The sequence below is a fragment of the Trichosurus vulpecula genome, chromosome 1 (assembly GCF_011100635.1).
Source record: "Trichosurus vulpecula isolate mTriVul1 chromosome 1, mTriVul1.pri, whole genome shotgun sequence".
Classification (NCBI taxonomy): Eukaryota; Metazoa; Chordata; class Mammalia; order Diprotodontia; family Phalangeridae; genus Trichosurus; species Trichosurus vulpecula.
The window spans coordinates 327,760,914-327,772,263 of record NC_050573.1 but is presented as its reverse complement, the minus strand read 5'-3'; the positions used below and the strand labels follow the sequence as shown (position 1 = coordinate 327,772,263).

Here is an 11,350-nt window from a genome sequence, read left to right as displayed (position 1 = left end):
ATCAAAGGGAGGGCAAAATGGGTGAGCAATGGTCAGAAAAAACTCTTACTTTTGAGGAGGGACAAGGTGAAAGGAAAGAGAAAGAAAGCAAAACAGAGGGGAAAATAAGATGGAAGGAAATAGTCAGTTCATAAATGTAAATGTGAATGGGATGAACTCACCCATAAAACAGAAGCAGATAGCATAGCAGATTAAAAATCAGAATCTTACAATATATTATTTACGAGAAACATTTTTGAAGCAGAGACACAGAGTAAAATTAAGAGGCTGAATCAGAATCTACTATGTTTCTGCTGAAATTAAAAAAAAGCAGGGGTAACAATCATGATCTCAGACAAAGGAAAACTAAAAGTAGATCTAATTAAAAGAGATAAGGAAGGGAACTACATCTTCCTAAAAGAAATAAGCAATAGAGATCTTGATTCCCCAGTGTGAGAGGTCCCTGGCGGACAGAATATGTGGAGGCACAGTGAAGGTCCCTGGACCAGCCATGCATAATTTCCAGAAGGTGAACTCTGTAGAGAAACCACTGGTCACCGCAGTGCCAGGTCTGCCTCCAGATACCTTAGAAATGTGGGTCTGGGATGGCAGCAAGATCTATAATCTCCTGGGCTTTGCATTGGGCCACCTGGAAAGCAAATCCATCGGGTAAATAGTGTTCACTGGTGCAGGCCGTGCCACAGGCAAAGCAGAGATTCTGAAGTACCACCTGCCTGGCCTGTATCAGCTCACCAAACTGCACTTCCAGCAGACAGAGGATACCTGGGTCCCTGTAGTGACCCGGGTTGGTCTGGACCCACTTACTGTATACTGACATGTGCCAGCTGTGTGGCTACTGCTCAACAAGGACCCCTTGGACCCTAATGAGGGTGGCTACCAGCCCCCAGGTGCTCCTCCTGGTCTGGGACAACTTTTACCCTGAACCCCTCCATATACCCCTCAGCTTAAGAGGCAGGGCCCTTGGGCCTCAGGGCATTGGTAGGGAGGTGGAGGTGGGGCCCAAGGAGCGACCCCCAGGAGGCCCTGACCCCCTGAGTGGAGAGGAGTTGGGTGCAGACTCTGAGGTGCTTCACAGGAAGGCTAGGACAATATTGAAGTCCTTATTGGTTGTTTTTTTTTAGACCAGTAGCTCTAATCTCTGTCACAGTGCTGTTCCCTCTCAGGTAACAGGTGGAAATGAACACATGACTCAGGAGCAGGTACACTGATGACTGCGATGACTGCTCTAAGGCTGTCTTTGTTTGGTCAAAGAAATTCTCAGCTCTTTCTCCCTGTCCCCCTTCCCCTCCCTCAAGAGTGTTACCACCAGTTTTATCAACTTCTTGCCTGTATTAGATTCCTTGGACTGTAAATATAAGGTGGTTTTCCTCAGGAAAGGAAGTGAGGAGTTGGGAATAAACTTCCATTTACACCAAAAAAAGTCAACGGAGAAATAGAAATACTAAGCATATATGCACCACAAAGTATAGCATTCAAATTTTTAAAGGAAAAGTTAAATGAGTTATAGGAGGAAATGGACAGTAAAACTATACTAGTGGGGGACTTCCACTTTCCCCTCTTAGAACTAGAAAATTCTAACCAAAAAATAAGAAGAAAGAAGTTAAGATGATGAATAGATTTTAGAAAAAGTTAGATATGATAAACCTCTGGAGAAAATTGAATGGGAATAGAAAGGAAGGTACCTCCCCTCTCCCCACAGTGGTACATGGCACCTACACAAAAATTGACCATGAAAGCATAGAAACCTTACAGCCAAATGCAGAAAAGCAGAATTATTAAATGTTTCTTTTTCAGATCATAATGCAATAAAAATTCTATTCAACAAAGAGCCATAGAAATATAAACTAAATTAATTGGAAACTAAACAATCAAATTCCAAAGAATGGATAAGTCAAAGAACAAACCATAATAAATAATTTCTAAAAATGCAGTGCCTTATTGGGGAGTTGTAGGGCAATAGAGTATAGCACTGAGAATATATGAGAGGAAAATACTCTTTTTCACAATATAATCCCATAGCAGCACAAATAAGCATACAGCAGTCAAATAAAGTAAATTTTAAGTTTTCAATAAACTAGAAAAACAACAGTTGAAAGAAACTATTGGTGGTATTTACTGTCACAGACAGAATGGCTCTTGCCACAAGAAATTAGCTAACTCTTGATCTATAGGCTGGAGGTACATTAGCATGGATGACAGGATTGAATAAAAGTCAGCATTACTTTATTGTAAGTGAGCCCTTTCTAGCTCCAGTCACTTCAATCAATTGGTTAATTTCCTTTTTGAAAAATCATCATCAGTATAATCATCCAATCATCACCATAATAATTTTATGGTAATAATATATAATTATTATTGATACCTATTCATTACTTAAAGTTTTGCAAAGTACTTGAAAGGTACTAATTCATTTTATCCTTACATCAGCCCTAGGAGGTAGGTGTTATTTTTATCTCCATTTTACAGATAAGGGAACTGAGGCAGCAATAGGTTTGATTATTGAGGATTACATAGCTATTAGCTGTCTAAAGACATATTTTAACTCAAGTTTTCCTGACACCAAATTCAGGTCTCTATCCACAGCATCAACTCTAATATTTCTATATACTCCAGTTCTGTATTTGTATGCACACTTTTATGGCTATATATGACTCATATGTTTCTGCCACTTCACTATTAGATTCTAGAGACTGGTGCATAATTTCCTAATTACTTTGTAATAGAATCACAGAATTTGAGAAGCCACAGAATTTCAGTAGCCATCTACCCCAACCCAAATACGAAGAGCTCCTCACTGTAACACTACAACAGCTGTATGGTATTTTTCTGCAAGTCTCCAAGCAAGACGAATCCACTAACTCCTGAGACAAGCCATCCTACCATGGAGCAGTTCTTTTCATTAGGATGTTTATTTCCTGAAATTAAGCCTAAATTGGCCTCTTTGTAATTTCTGCCCACTTCTCCTAGTTATGTCTTCTGGTGCTAAATATAACACTTGTTCACATGACAACCCTTTAGATACCTGATCACAACTATCATGCCCTCCACGAATTCTTTTCCTTTCTTAAGGTCAAAAAAATATCCAGTTCCTTCAACAAATCAATTCTTAGATGTCATCAACTCAAGGTCTTTCAATATCTGGTTCCCTTCCTTTGATTACTCTCTGGCTTCTTAAAGTTCTTTTTTACAGTATGCTTACAACTGAACACAATGTTCCAGATGAGGCTCGACAAGGGCAGAATCTGGTGCAACTATCACCTTTCTGCAGCCCAAGATGACATTAGCTCTACTGGCTGTCATATCACACTGCTGTTTCATACTGAGCTTGCTGACCATTAGAACCCTGAGAGCCTCTTCAGAATAACCACTCTCTATCTATGCCTCCTCAATCTTATATTTGTGGAGTTGGCTTTTTTCCCCAAATGCAGAACTTTGCATTTATCCCTATTGGATTTCAATTTATTAGATCTGATCCAATATTCTAGGCTGTCAAAGTCCTTTTGGATCCTGACTGTTATCCAGAGGCCCAGAAAGCCCTCTCATTTTTTTTGTTTGAGAAACATGCAATCTGTGCTTTTATCTAAGTCACAAATTAGAAAAAAAAAAGTTAGCTCAGGGCCAATTATAAATCCCTAGAGAACCCAACTAGAGAGCACTTACTCTTTTGAAACTGAGCTAATGACAAGTAGTCTTTGAGACTGGCCATCCAACCAATTCCAAATCCATTTGATTGCGAGATCATCAGATGAAGAGTTTCTTCATGAGTACGACTTACTTTTTCAAAAGTTTGGCCAAAATCTGGGTATGCCCTTAATATGTTATTACATAGGCAAGAATGTTGAATAAAAACTGTTAGTAGTGGATACTTGTCTTAACTGAAGCCCAGAAAGAAAAGTGTTATAAGAATCATTATGTCACTTTAAAGTATGATAAATATCCATCTTTTCCACAGAATGTGCATATGTATAAATAATAAAATTAGAGTTATCTATCTGTCTAGTTAGCTTATCTATTTATCCATCTATCTATCTATCTACCTACCTACCTACCTACCTACCTACCTACCTACCTACCTACATATTGGAATAGTCATGATTTTATCAGTGGAAGGCACTCCTGAGGAGAACATTTCCTTTAACAAGGCAGAATAGCACCTTCCTTATACCTAATAGTCTCACAAAAATTTGTATCACTAGGATGGTAAGTGACTTCCCCAGGTTCGTACACTAGTCTGTGTCAAAGACAAGACAGGAACCTGGGTCTCTTTGGTGTCAGGGCAGCCCTTTCCAACATATAACACAAACTTTATAAAAAGGAAAAAAATCCATGTTAGATTATGACACAGAGCCAGGGAAACTGCCAGGGAATAGGTTTCAGTAAAGTGTATTTCATGTATCTAGCTGTGAAAAAAGATTACTACATAATAGCCATTAAAGGGCTAGCTGATAAAAATTTTGAATAAAATTGGTACATATATATATATGTATATATATATAAAATATACAGATATCTCAAATGAAATAATAATTGCTTTGTTTATAATATAAAATATTTTCACACTGTCTTGGTTCTTTGTGTCTTACACACATCTTCTTTATGAAGCAAACCTCAAATGTCAAATCCATAACTTTGAAAAACATTTTTTTTGTAGGAGGCAGATTTAGAGCTATCCACCCTGTATCCACACCTTCAATTGTAAGGGTGAAGGCAGAAGTAATTCTATGTTTTTTTTCATCACTTTTAAATTATTAAATAGTTCCCAGACATTGTGCAACTCAAATCTCACCTCCAAGTATCCTGTCATTTCCTACATTTCTGAACTATTATCTCATCCTACCAGGTGGATACCATTTTCTGCTATTTTCCATTTTCCATTCATAAATTAGAGATTTCTCCCAGGCCATTTCCATGAACAGAACATCCTTGCTTTTCTGTCTGTTAAGCTATAACTCTTTCATTCTTGAAACACTGGTCAAAATTATCTTCTTCCATGAAGCCAAGGCCTACATGTGCATGAATTTTTTTTGTTGTTGTTGATTGCTTGCTTTTAGTTTTTAACATTCATGACAGTAATTTTATTACAACATATTTTGTCTAAATTCTGTAGAAAGCATCAAATCTATTCCTTAATTAGAAGTATATTTGTAACCATGTTACGAAAATTATTAATTTGTACACCCTAGCAAGGGCTTTTTGACTTTCTCGGCATTGTCATTCTGAGAAGCACTAAGAGAATTATTGAGTTCCTGACAGAACAGTAGATGTTGAATATATATATATATATATATATATATATATATATATATATATATATTTATGTATATATATATATATATATATGTATATACTAGTGAAATTCACACATAGGTTCTTTTTTTTCTGACACCAGTATTAATTACAAGAAACAAAAGGAAATCTCTCTTTAAACAAAGAAGTGAATAGAGATAATAGAGTAAATATAAATTTTGTCCAATTCCTTAATTCTTTTATGGCAATTCCACTTGACTAATTTGTATTTTCAGTTGAACTTCACATACTCAGTAGGCTTTTTTATTTGCCTCTGAGTTGTTTTAATTTATATGTCTCTAATCAATAGTGAATTAGAGAATTTTTTCATCTGACTACATATAGCTTTGATTTATTCTTCTGAAAATTGCCTGCTCACACCCCTTGACAATTTATCTATTGAGGAAAGGCTTTTGTTTTTATAAATTTTACTCAGTTCTCTATATATTTGAGAAAAGAGGCCTTTACCAGAGGAATTTGCTATAAAAAAGTTTTCACAATACTTCATTGTCTACTCTATCTTTTATCAGGATTAAAAAATAGGAATTGATAGTTATTGCTAAATAGATCTGTTCTATGAAGATTTATAAGATGTGTTTTAAAAATTTAGAAAATAGAGATAAAGATCTTTCCACCTTGTTCTTGGTTAACTATCCATATGACATTCTTTAAATATTATTAATACAGATAATGCTAACATCAGTTACAATCAAAGGTGAGCACAGGAATAATAAACTGAGAAGGGGAAAAATAAAAACTCAATACCACCTGTTGTTCATTATATATGTGTCTTTCAAAAGTAGATTTTATAATTAATCATATTTTGGCACTCCAAAAATTATTAAAGGGCATGAAATTAATTCCAGCATGATTTTCTTCTGAGGGACAGAGAAGAATATCACCAGTTAAACAGATAACATTATATTCTGTTATTCACTTTGATAGTCATTTATAAAAAGATAGTTTTTGATTGTTCCATTTGAAAAGGATAAATCTGAGGATTAAGAATAGTATTATGACAAACCTTTCTGTAACCTAATCTATCCTCTCAGAGATACCTTTGCTGACCTTTCTTCCCCCTGTAAAATATATTTATTCAGAATCAGTTTATGGTTTGTTATTACTTTGAATCACAGTCCATTTGGTTTCTTTCCCTTTCACCTTCTATCTGAAAGATGAATAAAAACTATGAAGACAAGAGAAGGTCATCAAGGAGCCTCATGGAGGAACAGGATGTAACGTCATGATTTTTTAGCCATATAAACAGGGGTAAATAAAAAATGGCCTTTCTTTATCACATTAAAAAAATTAACACTCATTTATCCAAAGAAAAACTTTTTTTTTTCTTCCAGGAACAGCCTGATATGACAGACTGTGAGAGGCAATAACTTTTTAAAATTTTTTTTTAATTTTAGACAAATATAAAAACAAATGCGTAATAATAAAAGAAAAAGAAACATTATAAATTAGGCCAGGAAAAGCCAGCAAAGAGATGAAGAAATTTGTAAAACATATAAAGAAAGCCTATATATTAAATACTGTGCATTATGTTAAAGCTTGTCCATGTTTTCTTTGCTTCCTTATAGGTTTTCTTTTGTTCTCTGCTGTATACTTTTCACTTTGTTCTTTTCCGCCCTTCTTCCCCCCTTACCCACAACCCCAAGGCTACAATTGAGCATGGATATATTTATATATAGATATTGATATATACATACACATATACATATATACATATATACATATACATAAATATATAAACATAAACTTTCCCTAAGAGATTCTACTCTTAATCTTTGTTTTTATGTTTGTGCATTTCTCTTTTTTTCTTATCTCTTCTAACTCCTTTACTTTAGTTCTACCTGCTACCTTACCCTCCTATTACTTAACCTAGCCCCCTCCTCCAGTAATCCCTCCCTTATACTCCCATTCCCCTAAATCTAAACACCCCTTTGTACACTCTTTTGACCTATTTTGTTTCCCTCTCCTTTAAAGCTCACTCCCTTATCCTCTCATTCCTCTAAATCTAAACACCTTTTTATATTCCCCCTTTCAATCTATTCCCTCATCCTCCCCTCTAAAGATCTCTCCTTTATCCTCTCTCCCCTCCCCTATCCCCTTAATGTTTTATTTCTTTCTAAATTTAGAAGATTTTTATACTCTTCTAGATGCATATGTATTTTCCCCTCTTAAACCCATTCCCAATGAAAGCAGGTTTCCAGGGCTTACAGCCACTTTCCCCATCTAATTCCTCTGCATTGGTTCTTCCTCTTGCACCTCATTTGTATAACATAATTACTCTTTTAGCTGTTCTTGAACAGTTTTACTTTTTGAAGTCATATCATACTCAGGTCTACCCCCATCTTTCTTATAAGCTACTTAATTACTAGTAACAATCTTGGAAATAGGTTTTACATTTTCCATACATAAAAGGGAAATATTCTATCCTTATTTAGTCCCTTGTATTGGTCATTGGTATATACCTTATATTTCTCTTGGCTCTTGTATGTCAAATCTATTGAGTTCAGGGTTTTGCAGTTTTGTTTGTTTGTTTGTTTATTTTAACAGAATCCTGAAAGTCTGATAGTTCACCAAATGTCCATTTTTTTTTCATTGAGAATTACGCTTAGATTTGCTGGGTGTGATATTTTCTGCCAGAGGCCCAGTTCTTTTGCTATTCAATATATAGTGTTCTAAGACTTACAATCTTTTAACGTCATCAACACTACGTCTTGTGCGTTTCTAATTGTGGTACTATCATATGTAAACTGTTTTTTTTTTCTTGTTGCTCACAACATTTTGTCCTTGATCTGGGAGTTTTGAAATTTGACTATAACATTTCTGTAAGTTTTCCTCATAAGATCTCTTTCAGGTGGTGATGGTCAGATTTTTTCTATTTTTACTTTCCCCTCTTGTTCTAATACTTTACAATAATTTTCTTTAATTATTTCTTGTATTATTTTATCAAGATTCTTTTTGTGATCAGAACTTTCAGATAGTCCAATTATTCTTATGTTTTATCTTCTTGATCTGTTCTCTGTATCCATTGTTTTTCTTATGAGATGTTTCACATTCTTTTCTATTTTTTTCATTCTTTATATGTTTTACAAATTTCTTCATCTCTTTGCTGGCTTCTCCTGGCCCAATTCTGATTTTCAAGGAGTCATTTGCTTCCTTAAGATTCTAGATCTCCTTTTCTAATTGGTTGACTTTCTTGTAATAATCTTATTTTTCTTGTATTATTCTTATTTTTCTTTTTATTTTTTCTTCAATCTCTCTCATTTGATTTTTAAAGTCTTTCTGAAGCTCTTCGATGAATAACTTTTGGGCAGGTGACTATTTAACATTGTTCTTTGGGGTAGAATGAACCCTGGTCTTCTCTATTCCCATAGTAGCTCTCTACGGTTGGATTCTTTCTCCTTTGCCTGTGCTTTTTTTTTTGGTAATAATTTAGTTTTTATAATCACCTCTAGTCCTAGGGTATGGGAGACGGTGCCTCTGTTCTCTGATCCTCTTCAGTTTTCCCCTCTGACCTTAAGCCAAGACCTCCAGCCTCCTATAAGTGCTCACCCTATTGCTTCTGCACTCATGGGTTTATGCTGGCTCCTTCTCTGCCCCCACTGCTCTCTGTAGCACAGTTGGATCTGTGGTTCTTTGCCAGCAGAGATTCCCTAGATCTTCCCCAGGTCAGATGCCCAACTCCCTTCAGTGTCCCAGCGATAAAAGTTCCTATGGCGGGGGCGGGGGCAGGGGCGGGGCAGCCTCCAAACCCAGGTGTGCTTGTTGTCAAAGCAGACCCTAGCCTGGAGGTGTTTACTCTTCACAGGGAGGAAATCTCCTCCTGGAATTTTTCTTCAGGTTGGCTCTGATTGTCCCAAGAGGACCCTGGTCCTGCCCGTACTCTTTCTTGTTTTCAGGGCTCTATGTTTTCCCAGAGGAGCTATTTTATCTCTTTTGTGAAGGAAAATCTTGAGAGCTTAAAATTTCCTGACCCACTCTGCCATCTTCCCAGGATTCTGTGGAGAGGCAGTATCTTAATGAAGAGCCTGGCTTAACCATTTGTTTTATCTTTCTTACTACACTCATTCCAGAACATTGTTTTCTCTCTTATTAAGGAAAAATTGTTTCCCAGCCTTTTGACTGACTGTTCAATGATAGATAAGTTTCTGGCCCCTTATTAATACTTTATTTAGTACTGTATAGGCTAATAATACATATATCTGGAACCATTTGGGGAAAAGTCATACAGTAGAGCTTGGAAAAATCAGCATTTCTTACAACCAGAACCAGACTGCTCCCTTACCTCTGGAGCAAATATACAGTAGCATGGCTGAAACATTTATTTCAATATTCTTAATGACTGATATAGATCACTGCATAATTGACTTAGCTTCCATGATTACTATTGATTTAAAAAAAACATTGCATAAAGACATGGCTTTTATCTCTTTCGGCATTGGAAAATGTTGTCACACAAAAAAGATTTTGGACATAGACTCAAAGCCATACATTATGTTGTGTTAAAGAGCCCCACTTTCTTAGTAATATTGCCATCTTGCTTTCTAGTCAGTACCCTCCATAGGCTATTTCCAACTTGATGGATTTGTACAATCCATTAGCATCTGATTTCTTGGAATATTTGCCCTATTACAAAAGATAGCTCAAGTTCAACTTTATTTCTCACTGCATTTTGCACCCTACAAGGCAAGAACAAAGATGACTTGGGGAAAATGTAGATGACATCCATGTTTACTAGCCAGCATAATCAATCCATACTCAGTTAGCGCCTGTTATCAGCAGCACCTTAATGGGTATAGAGAGCTACACAATGATGACTTGTCATAAACCAAGAGACAACTGTGCCTCAACGAAGTCTCCTGCTTGCCTTTGTGTACAAAGTATAAATAGAATTGAGCAAATAGGGTGAAAAAAAGAGTCCCACTGCCGGAAGGCAGTGTTAAAGAAAAATGATGTTCATAGCCACTCTGCCAGTAGCTGGCAAAGCAGTTTTTATAAAACATATTTAATGTTTACAGCTACTTGGAGGCTGGGAAAAAAGTAATACTTTTAAAATATGTTTAATGTTTAGAAGCACTCTGTGGCCCGAGAAGCAACTCCTGCTAAAATATATTTAATGTTTAGAGTCATTCAGAGGCTAGGAAAAAGCAACTTCTTGTTAATTTTTAACATTTACTGCTGATCAGTGGCTACTAAAGCAGCTATCAATACTGTCTGCTTTATGTTTAGAGACACTCTGAACCTGTATGCACACAATCCTTACCTTGATCTTCTCACAGCTGTACAAAACCTATCAATAGTATTGCCATAGAAAGCACACCACTAATAAAAATAGAGTAATCCAGAGTGATACTAAAATGTTCTATTTATTCACAATCATAACCCTTACTACTCTAGACTTCTGAGTTATTCTGTACACTATGAACACTTCAACCACTGACACCATAGGGATCAGGAGGTCTTGCTCAATTTTTATCAACTGTACTGAATAAAGCTTTGTAATTTTAAAACAACAGCTCAATCTGATCATTTGTGGGAGTTTCTGAGATCCTCACCTTGTCTCCACACATATAGGTAAAGGGAGTCCTCCAAACCAAAAAACAAACAAGCAAGCAAAAAACCAATAGACGACAAAGGAAAAGATGTCTTTGTTTTCTTTAATTTTTAAAGCAGATTACATTGGAAAATACAGTATACTCAACTGCTCTAGGAGAGTCACATTCAGCAGCATGGTACAAAGAAAAGAACATAGAATAGAAGAGGTAGTGTGATATATAAATAGTACAAATAGAAAGGACTTTGGACTTAGATGACTTGAGTTCAAATCCTGCCTCTGATATGTAATAACTGTGTGAATTTTTTCAAATCCCTGGACCTTAGTTTCATTAAATATAAAACAAGGGGCTTGGACTAGATAATTTCTGAGGTCCCTTTGCAGTCCCCAACCTATGGTCATGGATCCTAAGGCTATTGACTGGAGGTTGGGGAGTATATATTGGTGATTAAATCAAAATAGATAGAAAGCTCCCTAATAGGCACCCATCGATAA

General features: G+C 36.0%; 1 pseudogene; it reads left to right on the top strand.

Moving 5' to 3' along the window:
• The first annotated feature begins 490 nt into the window (after positions 1 to 490).
• On the top strand, positions 491 to 1,027 carry LOC118846069 (annotated as a pseudogene).
• The last annotated feature ends 10,323 nt before the right edge of the window (positions 1,028 to 11,350 follow it).